Below are 22,708 nucleotides of genomic sequence, written 5' to 3' on the forward strand. Positions count from 1 at the left end.
TAACAAGTCAGTTAATTCTCTGAGCTTTGAATAATCCTTGTTCACTATTCTAGGAAAGTCCTCTATTCTTTTAAACAAGGCACTTTCTATAACCTCTACTGAGCCATAGCATTCATCAAGTCTATTCCAAATTCTTTTGAGGCCGACATCTGGATAATTTAAATTAATGTCTCTGATTCTCTTTGCGTGTTCGGCAGACTCACTTCCTAGCCATTTTACCAAGAGATTCACTTCTTCACTACATGATAGACCTGTCTTTTATGGTATTTTTGAAGGAGGCTCGCCAAGCCCTGTAGTTTTCAGCACGATCGCTGAACTTTACAAGTCCCTTAGTGACCAACTCACGTCGAGCAAGGAACTTGGCAAAGTCCATCGTGGCTTGATTGGCACTGATGCCAGCTGATGGAGTGTTGTCAGAGTACATGTGTGATCATACCTGTTAGATGTCTCTGGTTTGGTCCAACTGCTGTAGTACCTTTCTGAAGCGAAGGGATTCTCTTTAAGCTGGGACAGATTCTGGATCTTCTGTTCTGGAGAAAGATTATTGTAGTCAGTATCATCCCAAGGTGTATTTCCTTGCTTTTGGTAGGGAGACTGATAGTTCGCTTTCTGGGGGTCCGAATTATCTGGTTGGCTTGACTTGTTGACAAAATGCTCTGTCTTCGCCTGTGGGTCTGGATCGTCATTTGATTTGGAATGCTGATGGACGTACTCTGCAGTACGCTGTAATGGATCATGAGTAACTTGCTGTAGGCCTAGCACACTGCTGCGTCTGCTGTGTTCGTCATCAGAATATACGGCAGCTTCTAAGGCTTCTGCTTCTGCTGTGGCAGCTGCTGTTTCTTTTTCATTAACAAGTTTCTGTAATGTTGCTTCAAGGCGTGCTTTCTCTGCATCCAGACATGCTTGTTGGCGTGCTTTTTCTGCATCCAGTGATGCTTTTTCCGTATCCAGGCATGTTTGTTGTAGTTTCAATTCTATCTCTTGCTCAGCAAAGGTGCTTCTTGCTTTTGCCGCTTCAGTTTTGCACGGACAATAGCGGCGGCATTGCTGATGGATGATGTCTTGGAGGAACCAACTCGTGATCGCATCTTGAAAGAGGATGCTCGTCTTTGAGACATGATTCAACAGTTAGGCGACCACTGTGATATCCCTTTGTCGGCTCTCCGTGGATAATGGCAGACACCGTATGGTCCGATTATTCGGTCCGACCACTAGGAGGTTGCTGCAGTAACCGTATGCAATAATCATATGCTTGGATAATGGCAGGCTCTGTGACATTAGATCTTCTGAGCTTGTTCTCAGCAGTTGTTTCCCTATGCAGTCCTCATACACGTTAGAAGGGTGTGCAATGAGACATGTTGCTAAACCCCCTGTCTTCTGTAAGAAAAAGAGGCTGTAAAATTGTAACCTTCTTTTATTGATTGTAGATGTGACAGGAAAGGGTGAAACTATAGGATGCAATAACAGGAGCATTTCAGCATATATAACTGCACAGAGCATAAAAATAAAGATAGTCTGCAATACACAGTAACATTAGGAAATACATAGGTACCATGAGGTAATACATAGGTACCATAAGGTAATACATAGGTACCGTGAGGTAATACATACAGTTGCGGCCAAAAGTATTGACACCCCTGCAATTCTGTCAGATAATACTCAGTTTCTTCCTGAAAATGATTGCAAACGAAAATTCTTTGGTATTATTATCTTCATTTAATTTGTCTTAAATGAAAAAAACACAAAAAGAGTTGTCCTAAAGCCAAATTGGATATAATTCCACACCAAACATAAAAAAGAGGGTGGACAAAAGTATTGGGACTGTTCGAAAAATCATGTGATGCTTCTCTAATTTGTGGAATTAACAGCACCTGTAACTTACCTGTGGCACCTAACAGGTGTTCGCAATAACTAAATCACACTTGCAGCCAGTTGACATGGATTAAAGTTGACTCAACCTCTGTCCTGTGTCCTTGGGTGTACCGCATTGAGCATGGAGAAAAGAAAGAAATCCAAAGAACTGTCTGAGGACTTGAGAAACCAAATTGTGAGAAAGCATGAGCAATCTCAAGGCTACAAGTCCATCTCCAAAGACCTGAATGTTCCTGTGTCTACCGTGCGCAGTGTCATCAAGAAGTTTAAAGCCCATTGCACTGTGGCAAACCTCCCTAGATGTGGACGTAAAAGAAAAATTGACAAGAGATTTCAACGCAAGATTGTGCGGATGTTGGATAAAGAACCTCGACTAACATCCAAACAAGTTCAAGCTGCCCTGCAGGCCGAGGGTACAACAGTGTCAACCCGTACTATCCGTCGGCGTCTGAATGAAAAGGGACTGTAAGGTAGGAGACCCAGGAAGACCCCAATTCTTACCCCGAGACATAAAAAAGCCAGGCTGGAGTTTGCCAAAACTTACCTGAAAAAGCCTAAAACGTTTTGGAAGAATGTTCTCTGGTCAGATGAGACAAAAGTAGAGCTTTTTGGGCAAAAGGCATCAACATAGAGTTTACAGGAGAAAAAAGAGGCATTCAAAGAAAAAAACACGGTCCCTACAGTCAAACATGGCAGAGGTTCCCTGATGTTTTGGGGTTGCTTTGCTGCCTTTGGCACTGGACTGCTTGACCGTGTGCATGGCATTATGAAGTCTGAAGACTACCAACAAATTTTGCAGCATAATGTAGGGCCCAGTGTGAGAAAGCTGGGTCTCCCTCAGAGGTCTTGGGTCTTCCAGCAGGACAATGACCCAAAACACACTTCAAAAAGCACTAGAAAATGGTTTGAGAGAAAGCACTTGAGACTTCTAAGGTGGCCAGCAATGAGTCCAGACCTGAATCCCATAGAACACCTGTGGAGAGATCTAAAAATGGCAGTTTGGAGAAAGCACCCTTCAAATATCAGGAACCTGGAGCAGTTTGCCAAAGAAGAATTGGCTAAAATTCCAGCAGAGCATTGTAAGAAACTCATTGATGGTTACCGGAAGTGGTTGGTCGCAGTAATTTTGGCTAAAGGTTGTGCAACCAAGTATTAGGCTGAGCGTGCCAATACTTTTGTCTGGCCCATTTTTGGAGTTTTGTGTGAAATGATCAATGTTTTGCTTTTTGCTTCATTCTCTTTTGTGTTTTTTCATTTAAGACAAATTAAATGAAGATAATAATACCAAAGAATTTGTGATTGCAATCATTTTCTGGAAGAAACTGAGTATTAGCTGACAGAATTGCAGGGGTGTCAATACTTTTGGCCACAACTGTAGGTACCATGAGGTAATACATAGGTACCGTGAGGTAATACATAGGTAACATGAGGTAATACATAGGTACTGTGAGGTAATACATAGGTACCGTGAGGTAATACATAGGTACCGTGAGGTAATACATAGGTACCATGAGGTAATACATAGGTAACATGAGGTAATACATAGCTGATGATTACCTATTTAATACAACAACAGGATTATAACACCTAGATAGTGCTTACAAACTATGCTTAGTGCAGGCTGTTTAAGAAGCATGAAGAAAACGAATGGTGTAGTTTCTTATAGAATCGTAGAGTTGGAAGGGACCTCCTGGGCCATCTGGTCCAACCCCCTGCTCAAAGCAGGATTCGCTAAATCATCCCAGTCAGATGTCTGTCCAGCCTGTTTGAAGACTTCCATTGAAGGAGAACTCACCACATCAGGTGGCAGCCTGTTCCACTCATTGATCACTCTGTCAAAAAGTTTTTTCTAATATCTAATCTGTGTCTCCTCCCATTCAGTTTCATCCCATTGCTTCTAGTTTTTCCTTGTGCAAATGAGAATAAAGATGATCCTTCTACAATGTGACAGCCCTTTAGATATTTGTAGACAGCTATTAAGTCTCCTCTCAGTCTTCTCTTTTGCAAACTAAACATTCCCAAATCCTGCAACCTTTCCTCATAAGACAGGGTTTGCAGACCGGTCACCATTCTGGTCGCTCTTTTCTGAACTTGCTTCAGTTGGTTGATGTCTTTTTTAAAATGTGGTGCCCAAAACTGGACACAATATTCCAGATGAGGTCTGACCAAAGAGGAGTAGAGGGAAATAATGACTTCACGTGATCTAGACTGTATGCTTCTGTTAATACATCCTAGAATTGCATTTGCCTTTTTTTCTGCTGCATCACACTGTTGACTCATATTCAGTCTGTGATCTATTAGTATACCCAAGTCTTTTTCATATGTGCTGTTGCTTAGCCCTATTCCTCCCATTCTGTATATGCTTTTTTTCCTTTTTATTGCCCAGATGTAGTACTTTGCATTTTTCCCTGTTAAAAACCATTCTGTTAGTTGCTGCTCACTGCTCCAGTTTATTTATGTCTTTTTGAATCCTCTTTCTCTCTTCTCTAGTATTAGCTATCCCTCCTAGCTTTGTGTCATCAGCAAATTTAATCAGTTTACCCTCAATTCCTTCATCTAAATGGTTGATAAAGATGTTGAACAATACAGGGCCCAGGACAGAGCCCTGTGGTACCCCACTTGAGACATTATTCCAACTGGATGTGTAGCCATTTACAACCACTCTTTGGGTCCGTTCACTATACCAGGTATGAATCCACCTAACAGTTGCCTTGTCCATTACATACCTAGTCATTTTTTCAATAAGGATTGTATGAGATACTTTATCAAATGCTTTGCTGAAGTCAAGATATACTATATCTACAGCATTTCCTTGATCCACCCAATCAGTGATTCCGTCATAGAAGGAAATTAAGTTAGTCTGACATGATTTATTAGTTACAAACCCATGCTGACTCTGTTTAATCACTTCTTTCTTATCCAGGTACTGACATACATGTTGTTTAATAATTTGTTCAAAGATCTTTCCTGGTATAGAAGCCAGATTCATTGGCCTATAGTTGCCTGGGTCCACCTTCTTCCCCTTTTTGAAGATAGGAACAACATTTGCTCTTCTCCAGTCTTCTGGGACTTCTCCTGTTCTCCAAGAATTTTCAAAGATTATGGAGAGGGGTTCAAAAATTTCTTCTGCTATATCCTTCAGTACTCTGGGGTGTAATTCATCTGGACCTGGAGACTTGAATTCATTTAGGTTAGCTAAGTGTTTCCTCACTATCTTTCTGTTTATAGATATCCTGGATTCTTCTATTCCCTTAATAGGACAGTGAAGAATAGTTGATGTTACATTTCCTTTCTGAGAGAAAACATATGCAAAATAGGAAATTAAAAGTTCGGCAATCTCAACATCCTGTCTTACCATTTCATCATTTTCATCCTGTAAAAATCCTATAGCATCTTTGACTTTTCTTTTACTTTTGACATATCCCCAAAATCCTTTATTATTGCTTTTGACATCTCTTGCAAGCCTCAATTTATTGTCAGCTTTAGAAATCTGATTTGTGCCCTGCAGGTTCTGCAGACAGCATTATATTCTTCTTTAGATATGCCTCCCTCTTTCCATTTTATAAACATTTTTTTCTTCCTTTTTAGCATGTGCTTAAGTTCTGTGTTCATCCATCCTGGTTTCCTTAAATGCTTCCTATTCTTCCCTCTTTTCGGAATTATTAACAATTGTGCTTTGAGAATTTCATTTTTCAAGATTTCCCATCCTTCCTGGACATTTTTGTCTTTAAGGATATCCAGCCATTGGATCCCTCCAATTCTCTTTCTGAATCCCTTTAAAATCTGCCTTTTGGAAATCTAACCTTGGCGTCTGAGTCTTCACATGTCTTCCTCCTCTAGTTATCCAAAATTCTAAAATAGCATGGTCGCTACCTCCTAGGGTCCCAGCCACTTTTACCTCCTCAACCATTTCCTCCCTGTTTATAAGGATTAGATCCAAGGTAGCAGTTCCCCTTGTTTTCTCCCCTACCTTTTGGAAGATAAAGTTGTCAGCAAGAGAGGATAAGAATTTCCTTGACCTGTTAGTTTTGCCTGAGAAAGATTCCCAACAAATGTCTGGATAGTTGAAATCTCCCATGACAACTATGTCATATTTTTTGGAGAACTTGGCCATTTGATGCATAAAGAGTTCATCCATATCTTCAGCTTGCACAGGCGGCCTGTAGTAAATGCCTACAATGGTGTCCTTTCCATTGTTCTGTCCTTGCATTCTTACCCAAACAGTTTCCACAGAACTCCCAGTCTCTGAAGCTTCAATCTCTGTGCAGATATACGCGTTTCTAACATACAGTGCGACACCTCCTCCTCGTTTATCAAGTCTGTTTCTTGCAAATAAGTTGTATCCTTCTAGTCTTGTATTCCAATCATGTGTATTGTCCCACCAAGTTTCAGTGATTCCAATGATATCATATTTCTTTTCCTGTGTTAGTAGTTCCAATTCTCCTTGTTTGTTGCCCATGCTTTGTGCATTAGTATAGAAACATTTTAGTTTGTGATAGGTTTCTCTTTCTCCAATATTTTTATTATTTAGATTCTTTTGTCTTTGTTCTTCCTTTCCACTTCTAATAGCAGAGTTCTCAATAGCATTTGTCAGGTGTATGGCTTTTTCTGGCTTTTTGCTTCCCTTCCCATGTTGTTCTAGTTTAAAGCTCTCCTTACAAGTGTAGCAAGGCGACTTCCAAATACATGCTTTCCAGTCTTCGTAAGGTGCACCCCATCTCTAGCAAGTAGTCCATCGTATAGGTAATTCACTCCGTGATCCAGAAATCCAAATTGCTGCTGACGGCACCATCGACGTAGCCAGTTGTTCACCTACAGAATCTTATTCCACCTCCTTGTTCCATGGACATCCACTGGGAGGATGGAAGAGAAGACCACCTGCGCTCCCAGTTCTTTCACTTTCTTGCCTAAAGGCCCTTTTACATTTAGCAATGCACCAGCGATCCGACCTGGTCAGGATCGCAGGTGCATCGCTAAATGATCGCTAGTGAGCTTTCACACAGAAAGATCTCACAGTGATGCAGCAGCGACACAGCGCACGATACTCACCTTTCACACACAGCAATCCTGACATCCTCCCGCCCGCGTCCAGCGTCGCTCGTCGTCACAGCAGGAAGCCCCAGCAGGAAGCTGATGACGAGAAATGGAGCCGGACATTCTCGCGCGATCAGCGATGGACAGCGGGGGAGCTGGTCGGAGGTAAGTATCACACATAGCGATATCGCTAGCGATATCGCTATAACGTCACAAAATCAGTGACGTTTTAGCGATATTGCTAGTGATATCGCTATGTGTAAAACCCCCTTAAGACTTCAAAGTCTCTGCAGATGGTTTCCAGGTCGTTTCTTGCGGTGTCATTTGTCCCCACATGTAGTAGCAGGAATGGGTAGTCATCTGTAGGTCTGAAGAGTCCTGATATCCTGTCAGATGCATCTTTAATTTTTGCACCTGGAAGACAGCACATTTCTCTTGAGGTTATATCCGGTCTGCAGAGAGTGGCCTCTGTTCCTCTCAACAGGGAATCCCCCATGACCACCACTATCCGTTTCTTCTTCACAACATTTTTCTTTCTCCATCCAGGAGGACTCTGAAGGCGTACAAGGTTGCTGTTTGTGGGCAAAGTCTTATCTTGATGTATTTCTTCATCGTTTTCCTGCGTGAGAGCCTGGTACTGGTTTCTGAGCAGTATGGGTGCTGACTGCCTCCTGATCCTCCTGCTTCTCTGGGTCACATGTCTCCATTCCTCTGTTTCTTCAGGTGCACTTCGAATTTCTTCTCTTTCTGTAACATGAAGAGATAATTCTGCTCTGTCTAAGAACTCTTCACCTTCCTTAATGATCTTCAACGTAGCTAACCTCTCTTCAAGATTTTGCAACTTTCCCTCCAACAGGGAGACAAGCTTGCATTTGTGGCATGTGAAGTTTGGCTTTTCCGCTGGTAAGTCTGTGAACATGTAGCAAGAAATGCAGCTCACCAAATGGACCCTGGCCTCTTCCATATTCAGATTTCTTAAAAATAATGAAAGATGAGCCAAAATTCGCGCTCCGATCAGCGTGCGGTTTTCCGATTTCCTCTTTTCAGCTGCAACAGCCAAAACCCAGTGTTCATTGAGCTCGCGGAGACTCTTCACTGGGAATATGCAAATGATCTCCTCAGGACTCTTCCCCTGTCTCCTAAGGCCTGTTTCACACATCAGTTTTTTGCTTCAGTTAAAATCCGCTAAAATGGCGGACAACAGATCCGTTCTCGGACTGATGACAACGTTTGTCACCGGACCGTTATTTTAACGGATCCGTCGAAGGAAGAATTTTAAAGGAACCGCTGCCTGGGAGAGAGAGAGAGAGAGAGAGATTTTCCAGCCGCCAGAGCAGAGTTTAGGGTTAAATTTCCGGCTGAGTGAAGTCTTTCAGCCATGCGCAGTGACAAATGCGGATCCTGCCGCCCGAAAAAACGTTACATGCTCCATTCGGGCATGTCGGCGGACGTCAAAATTTTGGCGGATCCGCAAAAAAACGGATCCAACGGATGGCCATCCGTCAAGATCCGCCGGTAATGCAACTCAATGGGGAAAAAACGGATCCGCAAAAAAAATGGTGGATCGTTTTTTTTGCAAAACGGCGGATTTTGACTGATGGACAAAAACTGATGTGTGAAACAGGCCTAAGACACATGGAGGAATAAAGGCTGCTGTTCCCCTCACAGTGTCATAAACAAGACTATGATGTAACAGGAACAATCGCACAATACACTGCAAATTAAACTAGAATCTGTGCATTAATCTATGCCAGCAGGTGGTGCTGTTACCTTACAGTATGAAATATATGAAGGAGTAATACACACAAAAATGACTTTCTAGACAGCAATTATATGGCTGGACAGAACACTGCCGCGGGTAAAGCACATGCGGAATTCGCATGCGTTTTCCCCCAAAACACAAGCGTTTTTAGCTTGCAGAATGCTTGAACTTTCCAAGTGATTTGAAGCAGCGCTTGGAAAGGTGATTGACAGGTTGGTCACACTTGTCAAGCATAGTACTTGACAAGTGTGACCAACTTTTAACTATTGATGTTGCCTATGCAACAAATAAAATAAAAAATATTGTTATTCTCACCTCATGATGGCCCCCAAACTCTTCAGTGGCGCTCCCGGTACGTTCCGTTGCTTTGCGCGAAGGACCTGAGATGACATCACTCGCGAGACCACGACGTCATCTCAGGTGATTCGCGCAATGCATCCCTGGGACCGGAAGATGCTGGCAGCGTGTCTGAGGGTGGGAAGGACTTCAGGGGTTGTCAGAAGGCCAGTATATCACTATTTTTATTTCAATTCTATTTTTAACAGGAATATGGTACCCAGGGCATGGAGGAGAGTCTCCTCTCCTTCAGACCCTGGGTACCATCCGCACATGAAGCGCTCACTTCACTCATGGTGGGCACAGCCACATGCGTAAAGTGAGCATTTGAATGCATTCCTATGGCTGCAGAAATAATGAACATGCTGCGGATTTTACCGCTATGCGATTCCGCAGCAGTAAAATCCGCAGCATGGACACTGCAACTGCGGAATCCCATAGGAATGCATGGGGATGCGTTTTTTAAGCATTTCTGCAGTGGGAAAAACGCGTCAGAAATGCTTAAAAACGCAACGTGGGCACACAGTTTAAGTGTATGAAGCTGAGCCCGTTCCATACGCAGGAGAAGCAGCAAGCGTAGCATTGAAAAAATATTTGAACAAAAATAAAAAAAATTTACTTTTAATCTTTTTCCCAAATGAAAAATGAAAAATAAATAACTAAAACTTTTGGTATTGCTGCGGAAAATAAAGTCAGACTTATCAGATTCGAAAATTATTTTACTTATATAAGCAAAAGAAAGAAAAAAAAGCGAAATGCAGGTATTGTCAGTTTTTTTAGCGCTGCATGTCCTCCCAAAAAATGCATCAAAAAAGCAATCAAAACAAACCACAATAACAAAAGAAAAACTGCAACTAAGCTCACAAAATACACAGAAACCCTCACACACCTCCATCAACTGAAAAGTAAAAAAGTTACGGCTCTTAGAAATTGGTGACACAATCTTTCTTTGTTTTTACAAATTTCTCTGTTTTTTTTCACCACTTAAAATAAAAAAGACACAAGTTTGGTAAACACATAATTATAACAACCCCAACAATCGTGTAGTGAAGTCATTTTTACACACGGCGGAAGCTGTAAAAAAAATATAGCAAAAACTGCATTTTTTTTACCTTTTTTTTTATGACATTTCAAATTTTTGTACATTTTATGGAAAAATGAACAGTGTTGCTTAAAAACTACAACTTATTGCACAAAAAAACAAGACCCTATTATAGCTATGTTGAGGGAAAAATTTTAAAAAAAGATAAAAAAAAGCAAAATTTGGCTGTGGTGGAAGAGGATTAAAAGGTCAGCTCATCCTGCAACACAAAGTCGACAGTACAGTATAGTTGGCACTATACTACCAAACAGCCAATTACTGCAAATACTTGATTGGCTCCTCGTGCTCCTGCTCCTGATGCCCAAGAATATGTGTTCCACCAGTGAAATTGAAGCTGAAAACATTTTAGGTAACCACTTGCGCTGCATGGGGCTCCATGATATTGTAAATTGGATTTTATGACGAGTGAAAATATTGCAACCTAAAAGTGAGAATGCTCAAATAATAATAATACTAAATTTTATTTCTATAGCGCTGACATATTCCGCAGCACTTTACATTTCAGAGGGGACTTGTACAGACAATATACATTACAGCATAACAATAATCACATAGATCATAACAGATACCAAGAGGAATGAGGGCCCTGCTCGCAAGCTTACAATCTATGAGGAAAAAAGAGGAGACACGAAAGATGGGTGGTAACAGTTGCCCTGATTGTATGGACCAGCCATAATGTTAAGTGTGTAACAGTACGGATGCAGAGGGTTAATGGATGCATAAAGCATGTGGGAACATGATGCGGGGAACCTGGTTATGGTAAAAAACTTTTGGCTGTGCCACGCAGGGATAGATTAGGTTAATGTGTTGAGGCGGTAGGCCAGTCTGAATAAATGCGTTTTCAGGGCACGCTTAAAATTGTGGGGATTGGGGACTAATCGTATTGACCTGGGAAGTGCATTCCAAAGAATTGGCGCAGCACGTGTATAGTCTTGAAGATGGGAGTGGGAGGTTCTGATTATTGAGGATGCTAACCTCAGGTCATCAGCAGAACGGAGGGCGTGGGTAGGATGGCATACTGAAAGAAGGGAGGAGATGTAGGGTGGTGCTGAGCCATGGAGGGCTTTGTGGGTGAGGGTAATAAGTTTGTACTGGTTTCTGGAGTGGATGGGTAGCCAGTGTAATGACTCACACAAGGTAGAGGCATCGGTGTAACGATTGGCAAGGAATATGATCCTGGCAGCTGCATTCAAGACAGATTGGAGGGGGGAGAGTTTGGTAAGAGGTAGACCGATTAGAAGGGAGTTACAATAGTCGAGACAAGAATGAATAAGAGAAACAGTCAGAGTTTTTGCAGAGTCAAAATTAAGAAAAGGTCGAATTCTAGAAATGTTTTTGAGGTGCAGATAACATGAGCAAGCCAGTGATCGGACGTGGGGGACAAAGGACAGCTCAGAGTCAAGTATGACCCCAAGACAGCGGGCATGTTGCTGAGGAGTAATAGTAGAACCACACATGGAAATGGCAATGTCGGGTATAGGTACATTAGTAGAGGGAGGAAACACCAGGAGTTCAGTCTTTGACAGGTTCAGTTTCAGATATAGTGAGGACATGATATTAGACACAGCGTTTAGACAATTGCCGGTGTTTTCTAGAAAGGCTGGCGTGATGTCAGGAGTAGAGTTGAGCGAAACGGGTCAAAAAATTTCAAAAGTCGCCGACTTTTGGCAAAGTCGGGTTTCATGAAACGAAACCCGACCCTAGGATGAGGTCGGCCACGAGGTCGGCGACTTATGCTCCAAAGTCGCGTTTCAAAAGTTTGTTTTGCGCTCTTTTTCAGCCAATCAGGATCCACGGACACTGTGGGCAACGTGATGACATAGGCACGGGTCACCACCATCTTTCAGAAGGGCATGCAAGTGATTGGCTTGCTTTGGTGGGCGTCACAGGGGGTATAAAAGGGCGTGCACGCCGAACGCCATCTTACTTCTGCCGATCTTAGCATAGGGAGAGGTTGCTGCTGATTCTGTAGGGAGAGCGTTAGGCAGGGAAGAAGAAAAAAAAACTGCTTCTGCTGCTAGCGATTTTGCCTGTACAACACACCAGTCACTGTGTGTGCAGTGCAAGGGGAGGCTATATAGTGGTGTATCAGTGGTGTTGGTTGTTGGGCTGCCTTCTAAGGCTTCCTGACATTCCTGCATTGCTGTTTACCCACTGCTCCGCAAACTGCTTTTTTAAAAGCAATCCCAATTTTTTTTTTTGTTCTGCTGAGAAGAAAAAAAAACTGCTTCTGCTGCTAGCGATTTTGCCTGTACAACACACCAGTCACTGTGTGTGCAGTGCAAGGGGAGGCTATATAGTGGTGTATCAGTGGTGTTGGTTGTTGGGCTGCCTTCTAAGGCTTCCTGACATTCCTGCATTGCTGTTTACCCACTGCTCCGCAAACTGCTTTTTTAAAAGCAATCCCAATTATTTTTTTTTTTGTCCTGCTGAGAAGAAAAAAAAACTGCTTCTGCTGCTAGCGATCTGGCCTGCACAACACACCAGTCACTGTGTGTGCAGTGAAAGGGGAGGCTATATTGTGGTGTATCAGTGGTGTTGGTTGTTGGGCTGCCTTTTAAGGCTTCCTGACAGGCTGGCATTGCTGTTTACCCACTGCTCTGCAAACTGCTTTTTTAAAAGCAATCCAATCTCCCTTATCCTCTCGTCACTTTTGTCACAACTGTGCCATCGAGCCTGTGACATAGCGCTCAGATATCAGTGGGCCTCACACAATCCAAAAGTGTCCAGTGTCCACAAGTGTCTGCAGAAATTCAAAATCTCCCTTGTCCTCTCGTCACTTTTGTCACAGCTGTGCCATCGAGCCTGTCACATAGCGCTCAGATATCAGTGGGCCTCACACAATCCAAAAGTGTCCAGTGTCCACAAGTGTCTGCAGAAATTCAAAATCTCCCTTATCCTCTCGTCACTTTTGTCACAGCTGTGCCATCGAGCCTGTCACATAGCGCTCAGATATCAGTGGGCCTCACACAATCCAAAAGTGTCCAGTGTCCACAAGTGTCTGCAGATATTCAAAATCTCCCTTATCCTCTCGTCACTTTTGTCACAGCTGTGCCATCGAGCCTGTCACATAGCACTCAGATATCAGTGGGCCTCACACAATCCAAAAGTGTCCAGTGTCCACAAGTGTGTGCAGAAATTCAAAATCTCCCTTATCCTCTCGTCACTTTTGTCACAGCTGTGCCATCGAGCCTGTCACATAGCGCTCAGATATCAGTGGGCCTCACACAATCCAAAAGTGTCCAGTGTCCACAAGTGTGTGCAGAAATTCAAAATCTCCCTTATCCTCTCGTCACTTTTGTCACAGCTGTGCCATCGAGCCTGTCACATAACGCTCAGATATCAGTGGGCCTCACACAATCCAAAAGTGTCCAGTGTCCACAAGTGTGTGCAGAAATTCAAAATCTCCCTTATCCTCTCGTCACTTTTGTCACAGCTGTGCCATCGAGCCTGTCACATAGCGCTCAGATATCAGTGGGCCTCACACAATCCAAAAGTGTCCAGTGTCCACTAGTGTCTTCAGAAATTTAAAATCTCCCTTATCCTCTAGTCACTTTGGTCACAGCTGTGCCATCGAGCCTGTCACATAACGCTCAGATATTCATTGGGCCTCACACAATCCAAAAGTGTCCAGTGTCCACAAGTGTCTGCAGAAATTCAAAATCTCCCTTATCCTCTCGTCACTTTTGTCACAGCTGTGCCATCGAGCCTGTCACATAGCGCTCAGATATCAGTGGGCCTCACACAATCCAAAAGTGTCCAGTGTCCACAAGTGTGTGCAGAAATTCAAAATCTCCCTTATCCTCTCGTCACTTTTGTCACAGCTGTGCCATCGAGCCTGTCACATAGCGCTCAGATATCAGTGGGCCTCACACAATCCAAAAGTGTCCAGTGTCCACAAGTGTGTGCAGAAATTCAAAATCTCCATTATCCTCTCGTCACTTTTGTCACAGCTGTGCCATCGAGCCTGTCACATAGAGCTCAGATATCAGTGGTCCTCACACAATCCAAAAGTGTCCAGTGTCCACAAGTGTGTGCAGAAATTCAAAATCTCCCTTATCCTCTCGTCACTTTTGTCACAGCTGTGCCATCGAGCCTGTCACATAGCGCTCAGATATCAGTGGGCCTCACACAATCCAAAAGTGTCCAGTGTCCACAAGTGTGTGCAGAAATTCAAAATCTCCCTTATCCTCTCGTCACTTTTGTCACAGCTGTGCCATCGAGCCTGTCACATAGCGCTCAGATATCAGTGGGCCTCACACAATCCAAAAGTGTCCAGTGTCCACAAGTGTCTGCAGAAATTCAAAATCTCCCTTATCCTCTAGACACTTTGGTCACAGCTGTGCCATCGAGCCTGTCACATAGCGCTCAGATATTCATTGGGCCTCACACAATCCAAAAGTGTCCAGTGTCCACAAGTGTCTGCAGAAATTCAAAATCTCCCTTATCCTCTCGTCACTTTTGTCACAGCTGTGCCATCGAGCCTGTCACATAGCGCTCAGATATCAGTGGGCCTCACACAATCCAAAAGTGTCCAGTGTCCACAAGTGTGTGCAGAAATTCAAAATCTCCCTTATCCTCTCGTCACTTTTGTCACAGCTGTGCCATCGAGCCTGTCACATAGCGCTCAGATATCAATGGGCCTCACACAATCCAAAAGTGTCCAGTGTCCACAAGTGTGTGCAGAAATTCAAAATCTCCCTTATCCTCTCGTCACTTTTGTCACAGCTGTGCCATCGAGCCTGTCACATAGCTCTCAGATATCAGTGGGCCTCACACAATCCAAAAGTGTCCAGTGTCCACAAGTGTCTGCAGAAATTCAAAATCTCCCTTATCTTCTAGTCACTTTGGTCACAGCTGTGCCATCGAGCATGTCACATAGAGCTCAGATATTCATTGGGCCTCACACAATCCAAAAGTGTCCAGTGTCCACAAGTGTCTGCAGAAATTCAAAATCTCCCTTATCCTCTAGTCACGTTGGTCACAGCTGTGCCATCGAGCCTGTCACATAGCGCTCAGATATCAGTGGGCCTCACACAATCCAAAAGTGTCCAGTGTCCACAAGTGTGTGCAGAAATTCAAAATCTCCCTTATCCTCTCGTCACTTTTGTCACAGCTGTGCCATCGAGCCTGTCACATAGCTCTCAGATATCAGTGGGCCTCACACAATCCAAAAGTGTCCAGTGTCCACAAGTGTCTGCAGAAATTCAAAATCTCCCTTATCTTCTAGTCACTTTGGTCACAGCTGTGCCATCGAGCATGTCACATAGCGCTCAGATATTCATTGGGCCTCACACAATCCAAAAGTGTCCAGTGTCCACAAGTGTCTGCAGAAATTCAAAATCTCCCTTATCCTCTAGTCACTTTGGTCACAGCTGTGCCATCGAGCCTGTCACATAGCGCTCAGATATCAGTGGGCCTCACACAATCCAAAAGTGTCCAGTGTCCACAAGTGTGTGCAGAAATTCAAAATCTCCCCTGTCCTATAGACACCTTGTAACTTGTTTTACATTACTATGTAGTTTGTTGGATTTTGTCTACATTTCTACCAAAAATGAGGAAGGCTGGTGGAAGAGGCCGTGGAATTGGGCGGGGGTTGGTAGCTGGTAATGATGGTGTTGGTGGTGGATCTGATGGTAGTGGCAAGAGCAAAATAGGACCGAATGCAGGAGGTGTTGAGCCTGCGTCATCGTCTGGCTACATAAGGCCTCAAACGCTTAGTTTTCTAGGAGTTGGCAAACCGTTTTTAAAGCCAGAGCATCTGGAAAAAGTTTTGTCTTACATTGCTGACTCAGCCTCCAGCTCTATTGCCTCCTCTTCTTCAGTTGTAAAAAGTAAAAGCACTGAGTCGTCATTGGAGGCTCATGTTCATGAACCACACCTTTCCTTGTGTCCTTCACCCCAACCAAGATTGAAGGATGACGCAGGCCATACTACTGATTACTCCATGGAGCTGTTTTCACATACCATGCCTGGATTATCAAGTCAAATGGTGAATTACCCAGGCCAAGATGAATCTGACATGGAGTGCACTGATGCACAGCCGCTGATGGATGATTCTGCTGGTACATTCACTCAGAGCACTACATTGTCCTCGCAGTGTACAGAGCCAGATTCTGACCCTGATGAGACTCAGGTGCCCCTTCCCGCACACTATACCACCATACACGGTGACACAGAGGAAGGTGCACATGACATAGAAGAGGAGGTGATGGATGACCCAGTTGTTGACCCAGATTGGCATCCATTGGGGGAAGAGGGTGCTGCTTCCAATAGCTCAGATGAGGAGCATCCACAGCAGACATCGACATCGCAACAGCTGTTATCTGGCAGGCCCGGAGCACTCCAAAGACAGGTTCCAAACATAAAAAGAGTTGCTGGACAGCTTGTCGAGAGGGTCAAAAGATCACAGCGTGCTAGGCCGCAAAATGTCTGCCAAAGTAGGAAGAGTGCAGTGTGGCACTTTTTTGACCAAAATCCTCATGATCAGGCCAAGGTTATCTGTAAGAAGTGCGCAAAGACCTTTAGCCGAGGGAAAAATCTGAAAAATTTGAATACCAGTTGCATGCTTAGACATTTAACCAGCATGCACTTGCAAGCGTGGACACAACACCAAACCTCAAGTGCCACATGTGCAACTGATCACAACGAAGGTAGTCAGCAACGCTACATTGTTTCCCCCACTGTAAGCCCACCGGTTAGCACAGCAGCAAATGTTGAGGTGTCGTTGCAAGGCCACAGCAGTCAGGGAATCCCACTGTTATATCAACGAAAGACTGATTCTAGGCCATCAGAAAGAACACCAACTCCATCACCATCATCAACCCTCTCTCAGTCCGCCCTGTCCACCGCTACTTCCACCATATGCAGCTCTCAAGTCCAGCTCACCCTCCCAGACACTATGAGTAGGTCAAGAAAGTACTCAGTCTGTCATCCGCGTACACTGGGTTTGAACGCCCACATTGCCAAACTAATCTCGTTTGAGATGATGCTCTTTCAGTTGGTGGAAAGCGCAGCTTTCCGCGAACTCATGGCCTATGCAGTACCACGCTATGACCTACCCAGTCGCCACTTCTTCTCTCGCAAAGCCATCCCAGCCCTCCACCATCATGTGAAAGACCGCATTGTCCATGCACTCAAGCAGTCAGTGAGCGGAAAGGTGCACCTCACAACTGATGCATGGTCCAGTCGGCATGGCCAGGGCCGTTACGTGTCCATCACTGCGCACTGGGTTAATGTGGTGGATGCAGGGTCCACAGGGGACAGCGGTGGTGGGACAGTGCTGCCTAGCCCACGGTATAGGAAACAGTTGGCTGTAGGCGTTCGACCCTCCTCCTCCTCCTCCTCCAGAAGCGAAAGCTCGTCCACAGAGCGCAGTCGTACGAGCACTCCATCTGCAGCTGCCACTGTTGCACACAATGTTTCCCCCTATCGAGCAGCTAGTGGAAAGCGTCAGCAGGCTGTGTTGCAGATGATGTGTTTGGGCAACAGACACACCGCCGAGGTGCTGGCCGAGTACTTGAAGCGACAAACTGAGTCATGACTGGGCAGTGTACATCTTGAGGCAGGCAAGGTAGTTAGTGATAACGGCCGTAATTTTGTGGCAGCCATAGCCCTTTCAAAACTCAGCCATATACCTTGCTTGGCTCACACCTTGAACCTGGTTGTGCAGTGCTTCCTCAAAAATTATCCGGAGTTAACAGCCCTGCTCCAGAAGGTGCGAAGACTGTGCGCGCACATCCGCCGGTCGCCTGTACACTCCGTTCGTATGCAGAAGCTGCAGCGATTGCTCCACCTTCCCAACCACCGCCTCATAATCGACATTGCAACAAGGTGGAACTCCACCCTGCACATGGTGGAGCAGCTGTGCGAGCAGAGGCAGGCCATAATGCATTTGTGGGAGGATACACGGCCAGGCACTTTGAGAGCAGACATGGAGTTGACAGGTGTGCAGTGGTCAAAGCTGAAAGACCTCTGTAAAGTCCTTCAGTGTTTTGAGGAATGCACACGGCTGGTAAGCGCAGACGACGCCATCCTAAGCATGAGCATCCCACTTATGCGTCTGCTCATGCAAACTTTGACGCACCTTAAGGAGCAGGCGTCTGGAGCCAATGTTGATGAGGAGGAAGAGGAGGAGGGAATCCTTGATGACATTCAGCCATTGTCTGCTCAGGGACCTCTCCTGGACGAGGTGGAGGAAGAAGAGGAGGAGGAGGAGGATGATGGGGATGATTACTTAGGGGAGGAGGATGCATCTCGTGGGGCAAGTGAAAATGTTGGCGTGGCAAGGTCTGGTACAGGGTTTGTGCATGACTGGAGGGATGTGGATTTGCCAGAAAGTGCTCCTCCAACCAGCACTCGCAGTGCATCATTGACACCGGGAACATTGGCCCACATGTCAGATTATGCCTTGCAGATCCTAAAAAGGGACCCCCGCATTGCCAAAATGATGAACGATGACGACTACTGGTTGGCCAGCATCCTGGATCCACGCTATAAAGGCAAATTACAAAACATCATGCCACAGGAGAACCTTGACCTAATATTGGCTAATAAACAAGCAACTCTGGTAAATCGGTTGCTTGAGGCATTCCCAGCACACAGCAGCGGTGATGGTTCTCACACGAGCCGTACGGGCCGGGGGCAGCTTGGCAGAGGTGTTCGTGGTGCACACAGGAGAAGTGGCGTTGGAGACAGGGGTTTTATGACAATGTTGTGGACTGATTTTTCAAATACCGCTCACACAACTGGTAATACTGCATCGATGGAAAGTGACAGGAGACAGCAGTTGTCAACTATGGTTACAAACTACTTTTCCTCCCATATCGATGTTCTCCCACACAGGTCATTCCCCTTTGACTATTGGGCCGCTAAACTGGACACCTGGCCTGAATTGGCCCAATATGCCTTACAGGAGCTCGCTTGCCCAGCTGCAAGTGTGCTATCGGAAAGAGTGTTCAGTGCAGCTGGATCAATCCTGACAGAAAAAAGGACCCGTCTGTCAACCCAAAATGTGGATGATCTAACCTTCATTAAAATGAACCATGCATGGGTTTCCAAGGATTTTGTCCCACCTTCCCCTGATGACACATAGGGTGACAGAAAAATGGCTTGCTTTGGTCCACCTCTTCCTGGGACTTCACCTATTTCGCCTTTTGCATCAGCTGAATGTCCAACATCAACATATGCCACTTTCTAAAACTCCCTAACTGTGCTGCCTCCCCCCCCATGGCCGGGGTCACCACCTAGCACACGACACCGTGCGAGTGCCATTGCCCTGGACAGGTGGGTAGGCCGACTCTTGGGTGCGGGCACTGGCACAGAGTCCTTCATAGTGCAATCAAGTGTCTCTGACGGTGGTGGTGCACACCCGCCGTCAGACACACCGCCGTACTATGAGGGGACCAGTGCCAGTACCGACGCCCACGAGTGGGCCCCCCTTGCTTGGGCAGGGCCCCAGCATTTGCAATCTTTCCCTCTCCCTGTTCCTCCGCTGTGTAATCTGGGCCGTCAAATCCATACTGTGCCTGACACCGTCTGAGCCTGCCTCCTGATGTACAGACATATATTTTGAATTTGTATGCTATCCATACATGTTATCCGGGGATACGGTACCCTTTCTAACCTTTGTGCAATCTCGTGCAATCCATACTGGGCCTAACACCGTCTGAGCCTGCCTCCTGATGAATAGACATATATTTTGAATGTGTACGCTATCCATACATGTTATCCGGGGATACGGTACCCTTTCTAACCTTTGTGCAATCACGTGCAATCCATACTGTGCCTGACACCGTCTGAGCCTGCCTCCTGATGTACAGACATATATTTTGAATGTGTACGCTATCCATACATGTTATCCGGGGATACGGTACCCTTTCTAACCTTTGTGCAATCACGTGCAATCCATACTGGGCCTAATACCGTCTGAGCCTGCCTCCTGATGTATAGACATATATTTTGAATGTGTACGCTATCCATACATGTTATCCGGGGATACGGTACCCTTTCTAATCTTTGTGCAATCACGTGCAATCCATACTGGGCCTAACACCGTCTGAGCCTGCCTCCTGATGTACAGACATATATTTTGAATGTGTACGCTATCCATACATGTTATCCGGGGATACAGTACCTTTTCTAACCTTTGTGCAATCACGTGCAATCCATACTGGGCCTAACACCGTCTGAGCCTGCCTCCTGATGTATAGACATATATTTTGAATGCGTACGCTATCCATACATGTTATCCGGGGATACGGTACCCTTTCTAACCTTTGTGCAATCACGTGCAATCCATACTGGGCGTGAGAACGGCTGGCGAGCTGTTAAGCAAGCTACAGCACCTGTGGTTTGCACACGTAAGTTTTTCATTTTTTCAGGAATGACGGTTAGGCCTAATTCCGGAACTGCGGTTGACCTGCACTTACTGGGAAATCATTGTTCGCGGGTAATAATTGTCATCAGTGATCCCCATCACTAACGTTGTTCAGCGGGTTATCTGCACCTGTAAGCGACAAACGCTGGCCTTTTCAGTGTAGCGCACATGCAGCCACGGACATGTAATGGCATGACACACCAGTTATTGGCCAATCTCCTGTGCCAGAGCCTCACGTGTCCCTCTAGTAAGCCGGACTCGGACCGCGGGGCATGACGGAGTCTCGTTCGTTAACGGAATTAAGCTTGCAATGTGTGCATCTGTTCTGTAGCTGGCATGGTTGAGGTTTCCCAGGTGGAGTCGAATTTAACCGTAGGCTCCACTCCTGTTGGTGCCCTTCTGGACATTCCTTTAAGGTTCAGCTTTGCAGCCATACTGCCCACGTAAAACAAACACTTTGCCTTCATGAACGCTGTTTGGAGGGTCATGACTCGTGGGAATAACGCCGCCCAATCAGTTAACCTGCTAGAGAGATCGTTCGTTGCTCCCAAGCATGACATCACACTCCCTAGGAAGAAGGTAATGCCACTGTGGCGACCGTACTCCTGGGGGCGACACAAGTGCACTGATGCCCAGCCACTGCTCGATGAATCTGCTGGTACATTGACCCAGACCACTACATTCCCCTCGCACGCTACACAGCCTGAATCTGACCCTGATGAAACTCAGGTTACCCTTCCCATATACAGTTCCATCTTACACGGTGACAAAGAGGAAGCTGCAGATGAAAGTGCAGGTTCGGCCCACCCGCCATCAGACACACCACCGTACTATCAGGGGCCCTGTGCCAGTGCCGTCGCCAACGAGTGGGCCCCCCCCTGCTTGCTCAGGATCACAGCACTTGCAAAGTTGAAATACTGTGCAGTGAGATGGAAGATGGGGACAACGAGGAGTCCAGACAAGTACAGGGATTCCCTAGCAAGGAGACTTATTTGATTGTTTTCAATGTTGGGACAGCAATTTTTGGGGAGCACTATACTCTGGAGAATGATAGATGGGGCCCACCATACACTGGAACATTCCAAAGGTGGACATCAGACACTGGAGCAGCATTTACAGGGCCCATTATACACTAGAGCATTAGAAATGGGGCCCATTATGTTTGGAGCATTATTTGGGCCCATAAGACAGTGGAGCTTCATCCATGGGGACCAACATATACTGTAGCATTATGTGGAGCTCATCATATACTGTTTCAAACATTATATGGGACCAATGATTCTGGATTATGGAGAAATAGATGGGCCTCGTCATGAGATTTAAAAAGTGAAGTATTTTTCATTGTACTATACCGCTATTTCTCTGCCGTATCGGAGCATGATGAGTTGTGGTATTATGTGTTAAAGGGGCGCTCTTTCGCCCAGGGCACATGAAAACCTGGAGCCAGCCCTACCCCCCCACAACTTTAGCCAAATAACCCCCATTTTTCAGTGCGTAACTTGTATTATGAAGTTAATTAAGGTTGACAAGCTTAAGTAAGAAGAATTGATGCTTTTGGCATTCAAATGGGCACTGTTGGTGTGTTTCCTGTCCTCCTCTCACTGCCGACTTTTATTCCCCATTGACTTACATTGGGTTTCGTGTTTCGGGACGACCCCGACTTTTCCCTATAATCGGACGATCTTGCTCGACCCTACTTTTGGAAAAGTCGGGTTTCACGAAACGCGACCCTAAAAAAACAAAAGTCGCTCAACTCTAGTCAGGAGAAGAAGCGTATAATTGGGTGTCGTCAGCATAGAGATGGTACTGGAAACCAAATCTACTGATTGTTTGACCAATAGCGGCAGTATACAAAGAGAAGAGGAGGGGGCCTAGGACTGATCCTTGAGGAACCCCAACAGTAAGGGGAAGATGAGAGGAGGAGGAACCGGCAAAAGATACAGTAAAGGAGCGGTCAGAGAGATAGGAGGAGAACCAGGAGAGAACGGTGTCCTTGAGGCCAATGGAACGGAGCATAGTGAGGAGGAGCTGATGATCCACAGTGTCGAAAGCTGCAGAGAGATCCAAGAGAATTAGCATGGAGTAATGACCATTTGATTTAGCTGTTAGTAGATCATTAGAGACTTTAGTGAGGGCAGTTTCAGTAGAATGTAAAGAGTGGACTACAAGTGGTGCAACTAAAATGCTACGTTCCCACAAAGAATTTTTTGGTGAGTATTTT

Source organism: Dendrobates tinctorius, unplaced genomic scaffold (assembly GCF_039654945.1).
Source record: "Dendrobates tinctorius isolate UK_male_01 unplaced genomic scaffold, ASM3965494v1 ptg000086l, whole genome shotgun sequence".
Taxonomy (NCBI): domain Eukaryota; kingdom Metazoa; phylum Chordata; class Amphibia; order Anura; family Dendrobatidae; genus Dendrobates; species Dendrobates tinctorius.